The sequence below is a fragment of the Ranitomeya imitator genome, chromosome 1 (assembly GCF_032444005.1).
Source record: "Ranitomeya imitator isolate aRanImi1 chromosome 1, aRanImi1.pri, whole genome shotgun sequence".
Classification (NCBI taxonomy): domain Eukaryota; kingdom Metazoa; phylum Chordata; class Amphibia; order Anura; family Dendrobatidae; genus Ranitomeya; species Ranitomeya imitator.
In genome coordinates, this window is record NC_091282.1 from 1,225,407,129 (window position 1) to 1,225,420,836 (window position 13,708).

General features: G+C 46.6%; 1 pseudogene; it reads right to left on the reverse strand.

Moving 5' to 3' along the window:
- Positions 1 to 2,837: 2,837 nt before the first annotated feature.
- Positions 2,838 to 13,708, reverse strand: part of LOC138657289 (uncharacterized) — a 36,728-nt pseudogene continuing 25,857 nt past the window's right edge.

Consider the following 13,708-nt stretch of genomic DNA (forward strand, 5'->3'; position numbering starts at 1 on the left):
GGCATTGCTGCGGGGTGTCAGCTGTCATATACAGCTGACACCCGCACCCGATCACCGCGGCGCTCAGCGCGAGACCGCGGTGATCGGTGCGCCGTACTAGTACTGCTGCTGGCACAAATGCAGTGCCGGCAGCGCAGTACTAGTACGGCGCATGTCGCGAAGGGGTTAAGGGCTTCAGAAAGACCTTTACTGAAAATTGCAGCCAGAGCATCCTCATTCCATTTAGTGAGCACAGACCATTTTCTAAATTTCTGGCAGTATAATTCTGCCGCTTCCTGACCTTGACACAGGGCCAACAGGGTTTTTTCTGCATGATCCACGGAATTAGGTTCGTCATACAATAATCCGAGCGCTTGAAAAAATGCATCTACATTCAGCAATGCCGAATCCCCTGATTCAAGGGAGAATACCCAGTCCTGAGGGTCACCACGCAGCAAGGATATGATGATTTTAACTTGCTGAATGGGATCACCAGAAGAACGGGGTTTCAAAGCAAAAAAAAAAATTTGCAGTTATTTTTAAAGTTCAAAAACTTGGATCTGTCCCCAAAAAACAAATCAGGAGTAGGAATTCTAGGCTCTAAAGCCGGAGTCTGGACAACATAATCTTGGATACTCTGTACTCTTGCGGCAAGTTGATCCACACGAGAAAACAAACCCTGAACATCCATGCCAGCGCCAAAATCCTGAACCACCCAGAGATTAAGAGGAAAAAAAAGACAAAACAGAGTGCAGAAAAAAAAATGGCTCAGAATTTTTTTTTCCTTCTTTTGAGATGCATTTAATTCATTTTCGGCCACTTGTACTGTTATGAACTGGTGGTTTAGGAGCAACATGGGACGAGCTCTGAAGGAGGTAGTACCTGTACTGACCGCAGTTCCTAAGCTCAACACAACACTAGAAGTAGCCGTGGGATGTTCCTGTCACTCCCTAGACACCTCGTCACAGCCTGAGAACTAACTACCCCTAAAGATAGAAACAGGAAAGCTATCTTGCCTCAGAGAAAATCCCCAAAGGACAGATAGCCCCCCACAAGTAATGACTGTGAGTGGAGAGGGAAAAGACATACGTAGAATGAAACCAGGATGTAGCAAAGGAGGCCAGTCTAGCTAGATAGATAGGACAGGACAGAATACTGTGTGGTCAGTATTAAAAACTAGAAAAATCCACACAGAGTTAACAAAAATCTCCACACCTGACTAAAGGTGTGGAGGGTAAATCTGCCTCCCAAAGCTTCCAGCTTAACTGAATAAATCCATACTGAAATCCATACTGACAAGCTGGACAAAAACATAGAATGTACAAAACAATTAAGTCCACAACATGTGGACAGAAAAGAGCAAAGCAAGGAATTATCTTTGCTGAACTGATCAGGATATCAGGGAAATCCAAGCAGAGATGTGAATCCAACCAGGAACCATTGACAAGTGGCACAAGCTGAAGGAAAGAGCCAGGCTAAATAGCCGAGCAGAATAGACAATCAGTTGAAGCAGCTGCTGACTGCTAAATCCAAGGAGCAGCCATTCCACTTAAAACCACTAGAGGGAGCCCAAGAGCAGAACTTACAAAAGTGCCACTTACAACCACCGGAGGGAGCCCAAGAGCGGAATTCACAACAGATGGATAGTGGCAGACAGTGATGGATAGTGGCAGACAGGGATGGAGAGTGGCAGACAGGGATGGATAGTGGCAGACAGGGATGGATAGTGGCATGCAATTGTGGCTACTGGCACATAGATAATAGATAGATATAGACAGATTATAGATAGATGCAAGGAGTTTGTATGTTCTCCCCGTGTTTGCATTAGTTTCCTCCGGGTTCACCTGTTTCCTCCCACATTCCAAACACATACTGATAGGGACTGTAGATTGTGAGCCCCATTGGCGACAGTGATGATAGTAGCAGACAGGGATGGATAGTGGCATGCAATCGTGGCTACTGGCACATAGATAATAGATAGATAGTAGATAGATAATGGATAGATAGATAATAGATAGATAATAGACAGATTATAGATAGATGCAAGGAGTTTGTATGTTCTCTCCGTGTTTGCGTGGGTTTCCTCCGGGTTCTCCTGTTTCCTCCCACATTCCAAACACATACTGATAGGGACTGTAGATTGTGAGCCCCATTGGGGACAGTGATGATAATGTGTCAAAACTATAAAGTGCTGTGGAATATGTTAGCGCTATATAAAAATAAAGATTATTATTATTATTGTTCTTATTATTATAATAGATCATAGATAATAGATAGATGATAGATAGATAATAGATAAATTCTCACATGGAGAAAATTGTTGTTATCTTCAGTTAAAGTAGGAAAACCCCACAGTGGTCACAGAAATGGACAAGAGTAATTTTCAATATAAATGTACTGACAATAATGAGAATCAGACTTTTGAGTTTTGGTTCAACAGAAAAATAAAAAATGAAGAAAACTAATGAAAATGTCCTGGACAACAATGGTTTTCCTAGAAAAGAATGAAAATGATTTGACCCTAGGGACATATGAACCTCTGGTGTGTCCTGTAATTAGTATCCCGTGTGCCTACAAACTTGTAATCAGTCAGTCGCCTATTTACAGGGTGAAAAGTAGTCACTGTGCTGTTTGGTATCATGGTGTGTACAACACTGAGCATGGAGCTAAGAGAGCTGAGGAGAGAGTTGTCTCGGGAGACTATAGAAAACATCATAGACAAGCATGGGAAAGGCGACAAGATGTCTCCACATCTGGATCTTCCTGTTACTAGAGGCTGCAAGATGAAACTGATGACTGATTGAAGAGATGGATAATATGAATGGGAACCACAGAGCCAAGAACAACGTCTGAAGAGGTTAGAGGTGATCTCCAAGGTCCAGGTCCACTAGTGTCAGGTCCCGCCATCCCACGCTGTCAGGACCAAAGTGGACTTCATGGAAGACAACCAAGGAGGAAACAACGGATGAAACCAAATCATAAAATGTGACACTGGAATTTACATAAATTCATATTAACAAGCCATAAAGCTTCTGGGAGAACGTCCTGTGGGCAGAGGAGAATAAACTGGAGATTTGTGGCCTCACGTCACCTCTATGTTCACAGACACAGAAATGAAGCAAAGAAGAGAACATTGTACCTCCTGTGAAACAAGGAGGAGGCTCTGCTATGTTCTGGGGCTGCTTTGATGCATCTGGCACATGGTGTCTAGAATCTGTGCAGGGTACAATGAAATCTCAAGACTGTTGAGGTATTCTAGAGCGCAATGTGCCACCGAGTGTCAGAAAGATCAGTCTGAGCTACAGATCATGGCTCCTCCAACTGAACAATGACCCAAAACACATCTAAAACCATCCAGGAATGGCTGAGAGCGAAGCATCGGACTCTAAAGAGGCTTCTGTGAGACCTGATCTAAGTTCTGCAGAACATCTGTGGAAGGAGCAGAGACCTGCAGTCTGGAGAAGACACCTCCACCACATCTGAGACACAAGGAGTCGTCTACTCAGGAGAAGTCGGCCAAAATACCTGAGGACGGGGCAGAAGTCATCTGTGAGAAGCCATTGCCTCACAAGGTCACACAACAGAATATCCCGTGAAGGAACCGTCATTTCTGTCAGGATATTCTCAATAGTTTGTTCTTTTTCAAATTTTCTGTAGAACCAAAATTCAGAAGCAAAAAAAAAGGAAATTTATTCCGGAAATTTACATTAAAAATGAATGTCAGTTCCAGGTGATTACAGTGACCGGTGGGGTTCTCTTTACCAGAAGAGTAATGACAATTTTGCCCACGTCTGTAGATAGTGGATAGAAATGAGAGAGAACGACACTGCGGACCGGAGGGCGGACATCTCCTGTCCCAGTTGCACCCATTTCTAGTGCTGCTGGTTCCCAGTATCCGCACTGGAGTGTCGTGTCCCCGGGATATTTCTCATGCTGGTTCCTGTGGACCCCAATCATTTGAGGAGGATGATTTCAGGTTTACGTGGTGTCCTGGGATGACGGGTGCCCCTTGTGGACCCATTAATCTTGGGGCTTTACTCTGATCGTGTATTACATGGAATTGAAAAAGCGAAGTCTGAAAAGAGTCAGAGGCGGACAGCTGAAGAGACCACTGGAGCCGGACATCCTGGGGGGCACTGTTGTGAATTCTGTTGTCGGGCTCCCTCCTGTGGTCATGAATGGAACTTCGGCTGGTTCTGTCCATGGACTTCCTCTGGTGGGTGTTTCTGAGATTCCTTCCACAGGTGACGAGGTTAATTCGTTAGCTGGCTGCTCTATTTAACTCCACTTAGATCTTTGCTCCATGCCACCTGTCAATGTTCCAGTATTGGTCTAGTTCACTCCTGGATCGTTCTTGTGACCTGTCTTCCCAGCAGAAGCTAAGTTCCAGCTTGTATTTCTTTGGTTTGCTATTTTTCTGTCCAGCTTGCTATTTTTATTGTTGTCTTGCTTGCTGGAAGCTCTGGGACGCAGAGGGAGCGCCTCCGCACCGTGAGTCGGTGCGGAGGGTCTTTTTTGCGCCCTCTGCGTGGTCTTTTTGTAGGTTTTTGTGCTGACCGCAAGGTAACCTTTCCTATCCTCGGTCTATTCAGTAAGTCGGGCCTCACTTTGCTAAATCTATTTCATCTCTGTGTTTGTATTTTCATCTTTACTCACAGTCATTATATGTGGGGGGCTGCCTTTTCCTTTGGGGAATTTCTCTGAGGCAAGGTAGGCTTTATTTTTCTATCTTCAGGGCTAGCTAGTTCCTTAGGCTGTGCCGAGTTGCATAGGGAGCGTTAGGCGCAATCCACGGCTATTTCTAGTGTGTTTGATAGGATTAGGGATTGCGGTCAGCAGAGTTCCCACGTGCCAGAGCTCGTCCTTTATTATCAGTAACTATCAGGTCATTCCGTGTGCTCTTAACCACCAGGTCCATTATTGTCCTGACCACCAGGTCATAACAGTACAGGTGGCCCAAAGTACTAATGCATCTCAATAGAGGGATAAGAGAAGTTCTGAGACCATTTTTTTTTCTTTGCAGTGTATTTTGTCTCTCTTTTCCCCTTTACCTCTGGGTGGTTCAGGACACAGGTGTAAACATGGACATTCAAGGTCTGTCCTCTTGGATGGATAATCTCACTACAAGGGTACAAAACATTCAAGATTTTGTGGTTCAGAATCCGATGTCAGAGCCTAGGATTCCAATTCCTGATTTGTTTTTTGGTGATAGATCTAAGTTCTTGAATTTCAAAAATAATTGTAAATTGTTTCTTGCCTTGAAACCTCGCTCCTCAGGTGACCCTGTTCAACAAGTAAAGATCATTATTTCTTTGTTACGTGGTGACCCTCAAGACTGGGCATTTTGCCTTGCGCCAGGGGATCCGGCATTGCGTGATGTTGATGCGTTTTTCCTGGCGCTTGGATTACTTTATGACGAACCTAATTCAGTGGATCAGGCAGAGAAAATCTTGCTGGCTCTGTGTCAGGGTCAGGATGAAGCGGAGATATATTGTCAGAAGTTTAGAAAGTGGTCTGTGCTCACTCAGTGGAATGAATGTGCCCTGGCAGCAATCTTCAGAAAGGGTCTCTCTGAAGCCCTTAAGGATGTCATGGTGGGATTTCCCATGCCTGCTGGTCTGAATGAGTCTATGTCCTTGGCCATTCAGATCGATCGACGCTTGCGTGAGCGTAAAGCTGTGCACCATTTGGCGGTACTATCTGAGCATGGGCCTGAGCCTATGCAATGTGATAGGACTTTGACCAGAGCTGAACGGCAAGAACACAGACGTCGGAATGGGCTATGTTTTTACTGTGGTGATTCCACTCATGCTATCTCCGATTGTCCTAAGCGCACTAAGCGGTTCGCTAGGTCTGCCACCATTGGTACGGTACAGTCTAAATTTCTATTGTCTGTTACTCTGATTTGCTCTTTGTCATCCTATTCTGTTATGGCATTTGTGGATTCAGGCGCTGCCCTGAATTTGATGGACTTGGAGTTTGCTAGGCGCTGTGGTTTTTTCTTGGAGCCCTTGCAGTATCCTATTCCATTGAGAGGAATTGATGCTACGCCTTTGGCCAAGAATAAGCCTCAGTACTGGACCCAATTGACCAATTGTCCTGCACATCAGGAGGATATCCGCTTTCTGGTGTTGCATAATCTGCATGATGTGGTCGTTTTGGGGTTGCCATGGCTACAAGTTCATAATCCAGTATTGGACTGGAAATCTATGTCTGTGTCCAGCTGGGGTTGCCAAGGGGTACATGGTGATGTTCCATTTTTGTCTATTTCATCTTCCACTCCTTCTGAAGTTCCAGAGTTTTTGTCGGATTATCGGGATGTATTTGATGAGCCCAAAGCCAGTGCCCTACCTCCTCATAGGGATTGCGATTGTGCGATTAGTTTGATTCCTGGTAGTAAGTTTCCTAAGGGCCGATTGTTCAATTTATCTGTGCCAGAACACGCCGCTATGCGGAGTTATATAAAGGAATCCTTGGAGAAAGGCCATATTCGCCCGTCTTCATCACCGTTAGGAGCAGGGTTCTTTTTTGTGGCCAAGAAGGATGATTCTTTGAGACCTTGTATTGATTACCGCCTTCTTAATAAAATTACAGTCAAATTTCAGCATCCTTTGCCGTTGCTGTCTGATTTGTTTGCTCGTATTAAAGGGGCTAGTTGGTTCACCAAGATAGATCTTCGAGGGGCGTATAATCTTGTGCGTATTAAACAAGGCGATGAATGGAAAACAGCATTTAATACGCCTGAGGGCCATTTTGAGTACCTGGTTATGCCATTCGGGCTTTCCAGTGCTCCATCAGTATTTCAGTCCTTTATGCATGACATCTTCCGAGAGTACCTGGATAAATTCCTGATTGTGTATTTGGATGATATTTTGGTCTTTTCGGATGATTGGGAGTCTCATGTGAAGCAGGTCAGAATGGTGTTCCAGGTCCTTCGTGCGAATTCCTTGTTTGTGAAGGGGTCAAAGTGTCTCTTTGGAGTTCAGAAGGTTTCATTTTTGGGGTTCATTTTTTCCCCTTCTACTATCGAGATGGACCCTGTTAAAGTCCAGGCCATTTACGATTGGACTCAGCCGACATCTGTGAAGAGCCTGCAAAAGTTCCTGGGCTTTGCTAATTTTTATCGGCGCTTCATCGCTAATTTTTCTACTGTTGCTAAACCGTTGACTGATTTGACCCAGAAGGGTGCTGATGTGGTCAATTGGTCTTCTGCAGCTGTAGAGGCTTTTCAGGAGTTGAAGCGTCGTTTTTCTTCTGCCCCTGTGTTGTGCCAGCCAGATGTTTCGCTCCCGTTTCAGGTTGAGGTTGATGCTTCTGAGATTGGAGCAGGGGCTGTTTTGTCGCAAAGAAGTTCTGATGGCTCGGTGATGAAGCCATGTGCTTTCTTTTCTAGAAAGTTTTCGCCTGCTGAGCATAATTATGATGTTGGTAATCGTGAGTTGTTGGCCATGAAGTGGGCATTCGAGGAGTGGCGTCATTGGCTTGAAGGAGCCAAGCATCGCGTGGTGGTCTTGACAGATCACAAGAATTTGACTTATCTTGAGTCTGCCAAACGGTTGAATCCGAGACAGGCTAGATGGTCGTTATTTTTCTCCCGTTTTGATTTTGTGGTTTCGTACCTTCCGGGCTCTAAGAATGTGAAGGCTGATGCCCTGTCAAGGAGTTTTGTGCCTGACTCTCCGGGTGTTCCTGAGCCGGCGGGTATTTTCAAAGAGGGGGTAATTTTGTCTGCCATCTCCCCTGATTTGCGGCCGGTGCTGCAAAAATTTCAGGCTGATAGACCTGACCGTTGCCCAGCGGAGAAACTGTTTGTCCCTGATAGATGGACTAGTAGAGTTATCTCTGAGATTCATTGTTCAGTGTTGGCTGGGCATCCTGGAATCTTTGGTACCAGAGATTTGGTGGCTAGATCTTTGTCACGGGATGTGCGTTCTTTTGTGCAGTCCTGTGGGACTTGTGCTCGGGCTAAGCCCTGCTGTTCTCGTGCCAGTGGGTTGCTTTTGCCCTTGCCGGTCCCGAAGAGGCCCTGGACGCATATTTCTATGGATCTCCCCGTCTCTCAAAAGATGTCGGTCATTTGGGTGGTTTGTGATCGCTTTTCTAAGATGGTCCATTTGGTACCTTTGTCTAAATTGCCTTCCTCCTCTGATTTGGTGCCATTATTTTTCCAGCATGTGGTTCGTTTACATGGTATCCCGGAGAACATTGTTTCTGACAGAGGTTCCCAGTTTGTTTCGAGGTTTTGGCGATCCTTTTGTGCAAGGATGGGCATTGATTTGTCTTTTTCCTCGGCTTTCCATCCTCAGACAAATGGCCAAACCGAACGAACTAATCAAACTTTGGAAACCTATCTGAGATGCTTTGTTTCTGCTGATCAGGATGATTGGGTGTCCTTTTTGCCGTTGGCTGAGTTCGCCCTTAATAATCGGGCCAGCTCGGCTACTTTGGTTTCGCAGTTTTTCTGCAATTCTGGTTTCCATCCTCGTTCCTCTTCAGGGCAGGTTGAGTCTTCGGACTGTCCTGGTGTAGATACTGTGGTGGATAGGTTGCAGCAGATTTGGACTCATGTGGTGGACAATTTGACATTGTCCCAGGAGAAGGCTCAACGTTTCGCTAACCGCCGGCGCTGTGTAGGTCCCCGACTTCGTGTTGGGGATTTGGTTTGGTTGTCGTCTCGTTATGTTCCTATGAAGGTTTCCTCTCCTAAGTTTAAGCCTCGTTTCATTGGTCTGTATAAGATTTCTGAGGTTATCAATCCTGTGTCATTTCGTTTGGCCCTTCCTGCTTCTTTTGCCATCCATAATGTGTTCCATAGGTCGTTATTGCGGAGATACGTGGCGCCTGTGGTTCCATCCGTTGATCCTCCTTCCCCGCTGTTGGTTGAGGGGGAGTTGGAGTATGTGGTGGAGAAGATTTTGGATTCTCGTGTTTCGAGACGGAAACTCCAGTACCTGGTCAAGTGGAAGGGTTATGGTCAGGAAGATAATTCCTGGGTTTTTGCCTCTGATGTTCATGCTGCCGATCTGGTTCGTGCCTTTCATTTGGCTCATCCTAGTCGGCCTGGGGGCTCTGGTGAGGGTTCAGTGACCCCTCCTCAAGGGGGGGTACTGTTGTGAATTCTGTTGTCGGGCTCCCTCCTGTGGTCATGAATGGTACTTCTGCTGGTTCTGTCCATGGACTTCCTCTGGTGGGTGCTTCTGAGTTTCCTTCCACAGGTGACGAGGTTAATTCGTTAGCTGGCTGCTCTATTTAACTCCACTCAGATCTTTGCTCCATGCCACCTGTCAATGTTCCAGTATTGGTCTAGTTCACTCCTGGATCATTCTTGTGACCTGTCTTCCCAGCAGAAGCTAAGTTCCAGCTTGTATTTCTTTGGTTTGCTATTTTTCTGTCCAGCTTGCTATTTTTATTGTTGTCTTGCTTGCTGGAAGCTCTGGGACGCAGAGGGGCGCCTCCGCACCGTGAGTCGGTGCGGAGGGTCTTTTTTGCGCCCTCTGCGTGGTCTTTTTGTAGGTTTTTGTGCTGACCGCAAGGTAACCTTTCCTATCCTCGGTCTATTCAGTAAGCCGGGCCTCACTTTGCTAAATCTATTTCATCTCTGTGTTTGTATTTTCATCTTTACTCACAGTCATTATATGTGGGGGGCTGCCTTTTCCTTTGGGGAATTTCTCTGAGGCAAGGTAGGCTTTATTTTTCTATCTTCAGGGCTAGCTAGTTCCTTAGGCTGTGCCGAGTTGCATAGGGAGCGTTAGGCGCAATCCACGGCTATTTCTAGTGTGTTTGATAGGATTAGGGATTGCGGTCAGCAGAGTTCCCACGTCCCAGAGCTCGTCCTTTATTATCAGTAACTATCAGGTCATTCCGTGTGCTCTTAACCACCAGGTCCATTATTGTCCTGACCACCAGGTCATAACAGGGCACATTGTGGTACCATAATGGGGGCCCCTGTTTTCACTGCTGGTTATCAAGTAATTCATTTTTATCACCACGAGGGCCACACAAGTGATAACCAGCATTGTGGAAGACATGGTGCCCCCAGTACCTGGCACCGTAATGGGGGTGGACTGGTCTGATCCTCACCATGGGGCTCTGCACTGCATCCTGCCCTGGGGAATTACTCCAGCAGTTCCCACTAGAGGGCGCTCTTACCCAGTCATAATGGAGGTGGTAGAGTTACTGTTCCGGGGGTAGATACGCTGGACTGCATCACGCCTGACATTCTGGACAGTATCCACTGCAATAGGCTTAGATACATTGGGAAGTATCACATATAAAAAGCTTAGCTGCACTAAACAGTATCACAAATGACAGGCTTCGATATACCGGATAGTATCGTACTCAGTAAGCTTAGATCCATTGGACGGTATCACACATGGCATGTTTAGATACGCTGGAAAGTATCACACATGATAGGTTTAGATACACTGAACAGTATCACACACCATAAGCTTAGATGCACAAAATTTACACAAACAGACAGACTAAGTTTCTTTTTAATCTCCCGCAAAATAAATAAAATGGATCAATTCTATGAATGCCGGCTCTGCTGCTGTCAGTGATTGGCTGCAGCGGTCACATGACAGCCCTGACTGATCAGAATGCAGAGAGCGGTGTCTCCTCTGAGTGCTCGGCTTATCAGTACACACGTGGTCAATATTGTTGGTCCCCCTCGTTTAATGACACGCTACACTCATCAGGGGGACGTTAAGCTAGAAGAAGAGGGGAAGAAACACGGTAGACAAGAACATGAAGCCAGAAAATCTACTGATGAAGGGTATGAGGTGCGGCACAGAAGACCCAAGACATCAGACTCGGAAGGGAGGGAAGAGATTTTCTAAAACAATCCACAGGGAGGAGATCGGAACAAAACAAAATCCTCTAAACTGCATGCTCGCAAACGGCAGAAGCCTGACGGGCAAGATGGAGGAACCAGAAGCAGAAATATCTACAGGTAACTAGTGGGAATAACCGAGGCATGCCGCCCATGTTTCTTCACGTGCCTCCTTACAGCCACACCACTAGATTTCAGAGAGTCCTGTATTCCAGCTGATGGTCTTTGTATCCCGAACAATTTTCATGGCATTTGTCACAGGTGGGGATGTTACCTTTAGTAGCCATTCACATCCACCTTTGTCACCTTCTGTGCATGTTATCAGGCCAAAAACCACCAGGGTTTATGAACTTTTGATCAGGGTCATTTGGATGTTTTGGGTTGTCATTATGATTTAAAAAGAGAAAACACAGTAGTTTGACAATAAATGGCTTCACCCAACCACTAACCATAAGCGGCGAAAAAGTTTTGGTGATATCATTCATATTCTCTGAAAAAAGGCCAAGAAAGCAAAAATTATGCAGGGGTATGAAAACTTTTGAGCACAACTGTACATTGGCACAGACTGGATTCAGAGTCACAGAAAAGACTGGATTTGGAGCTTGTTCAGGCAGGTGCGGCTTCAGGGTTCAGGTACCACCGGAATGGTTTTAGGTTCAGGGTCCTCCGGTGCTGCCACAGAGAGGTACTGCCAGAGAGGCTTCAGGGTAATGTACACACTACAAAGGAATACAGGAACAGGGTCAGGATAACAAACTAACTGTAACCAGATAGGACAATGGACCTGGAAACAAACGGTTGCATACACACAATGTAATGTTGCTCAGCCACCTGCCTAATGGATAGGGTGCCTATTGGCTAGGGGCATTTTTCAAAGTGCGCGTGATGCCCCTTTAACAACAGAGGAGCGTGTGCACTAGGCATGCCACTGAAAACCTGCGTAGCATGCACAGGAGATGGAAGAGTAAGCAGGAAGCGTGGATGCCACCGTGGCCGAGGGGGTAAGTATGTCAGCGTGCCTGCCAGGAGGAGGGAGAGGGACCATACAGGGACTGTCACGGGGATACCATGACAGAGTGGGGTCAGACAATCGCAGTGTCTGGCGACACAGAATGGTTAGCCGATTTCACCATCCTATTAGCAGATCTGGCTTTCTTTGCTCTGATGATGGAAGGACTATACTGCTTATCTGGACTCCTGGAGTTCTCCGTCTTGGGTTGTTTCAGCTGTTCTGAGTTTGTCACTCCCAGCAGGTATAAGAACTCTCTTCCATACTTCTGACTTTGCCACTGATAGTTACCACTCCCTGGTTTGAAGCTGAAGGAGAAGTACAGTGTTTGTGCAGCGCCCCAGAGACCTGGTCGTTGCAGTAATGTCGCTCTGCCGCTAAGGAGGGTGATGTTATGTCTGATTGCACTAAAGGAGTTCATCTGACCAGGTTACACTTCACACTCCGGCCACTAGGGGGAGCAAAAGGCACTATTTACTAGGTCACTCCTCACACTGGTAAAACTAGGGGTTGGACAGGAAGTTAGACAGAACGCAGTCTGGGAGAGCTCCATGGAGGACCTGTCAGAACTGGGAAATCTGGTAGGTACCTAGCCGAAAGGACAGATTGTTATGGAACCGCGCCTGCACTACCTTGCGGCGGTATCTAAAGAAAGGACACGAAGCGAAGGATATTGTGGACAGTGAGAAAAGAGATCAAGTAAAAAGGAGAGCCAGTAGGAGTCATGCCTCGAGATCGGCAACATCCTACTAAGGTGCGTAGCCGGTGGCCGGAGCACCGAGGAAGTAACAGTCTCCACGCATTACTTCAAACAGCGGCAGGACAGTTAATTACAGGTTGGCTGTCTACCTAAGAAGGACATAGGAGGCAATCGTGGGAGAGGGGTGACACTAGGGTTCCAGAATAACTCCAGGCCTACCTGTCATAAAGGTGCGTCCTAGCCATAACAAACCTGGGGGACGGAGAGAGAAAGATCTAGAAGGAACGAGAACAGAAGTTGTGAGGACTATCCCGAATTCCCAGCAGGGAAGAACTACAACACACAGGCGCTAGTGGTAGGCACTGATTTCCACCTGCAAAGGGAACTCTGGATGTGCCTTCGGACTGGCCGGTCTCAGACAGCCCTGTTGACAGTGCTCTGGATTGAGGATCCTGAAACCTTCAGTAAAAGGTAAAGAGACTGCAACCCTGTGTCCTCGTTATTCCTCGCACCTTGCACCACGCACCTTTCATTGGACGCCCATTAGCAGGGTCACGGACCGGGTCCAGCCACTGTGACAACCCCAGAACTGACAGCCAGAGAGGACCGGTATCGAGTAACCCGCGGCCCTGCGTCTGGGGACGCTCCATTTGTAGTAGGCGGATGGAGAGTTTTCTGGAGATTGCTGCGTGGAGTTGTTCTCCATGTTATCCATATCCTTTCCCATATGATTTCTTCCTTCCCTGATTCGCACTCTGTTTTGTGAGTGTATGTGTGTGATTGTAGTTTTCTTTTATTCTTGTTTGTTTACCCCTATCTGGTTAGTGTTTACCTATACACTTTGACGTCACACCTCACTGGATGGGGAGTGGGGAAACAAATAAGGGTAAAATAGGAGCATAGCAAGGTACGAGACCCCGAAATCTCCACCATAAGGGGGGCAGCGATAGCCTAGGGCGCCCCTAGTTCCAGGGATCTGGTAGGTGCCCACAGTCCCTTGTCACTTCAAGACAGGGATGCTGGCATAGCACTTAAGCTTTTTGCTGGTATTTTTGGGTGGAAAGATAACAATTCTAGTGGAAATTGTCATCAGAGCTTGTTACCTGACGCATCAAAGAGGGGGCGGGATGTTAGGGGACCTGTTACCTTAGACACTCAACCATTCCTGTGCTTTGGGATTAGGAAGGTG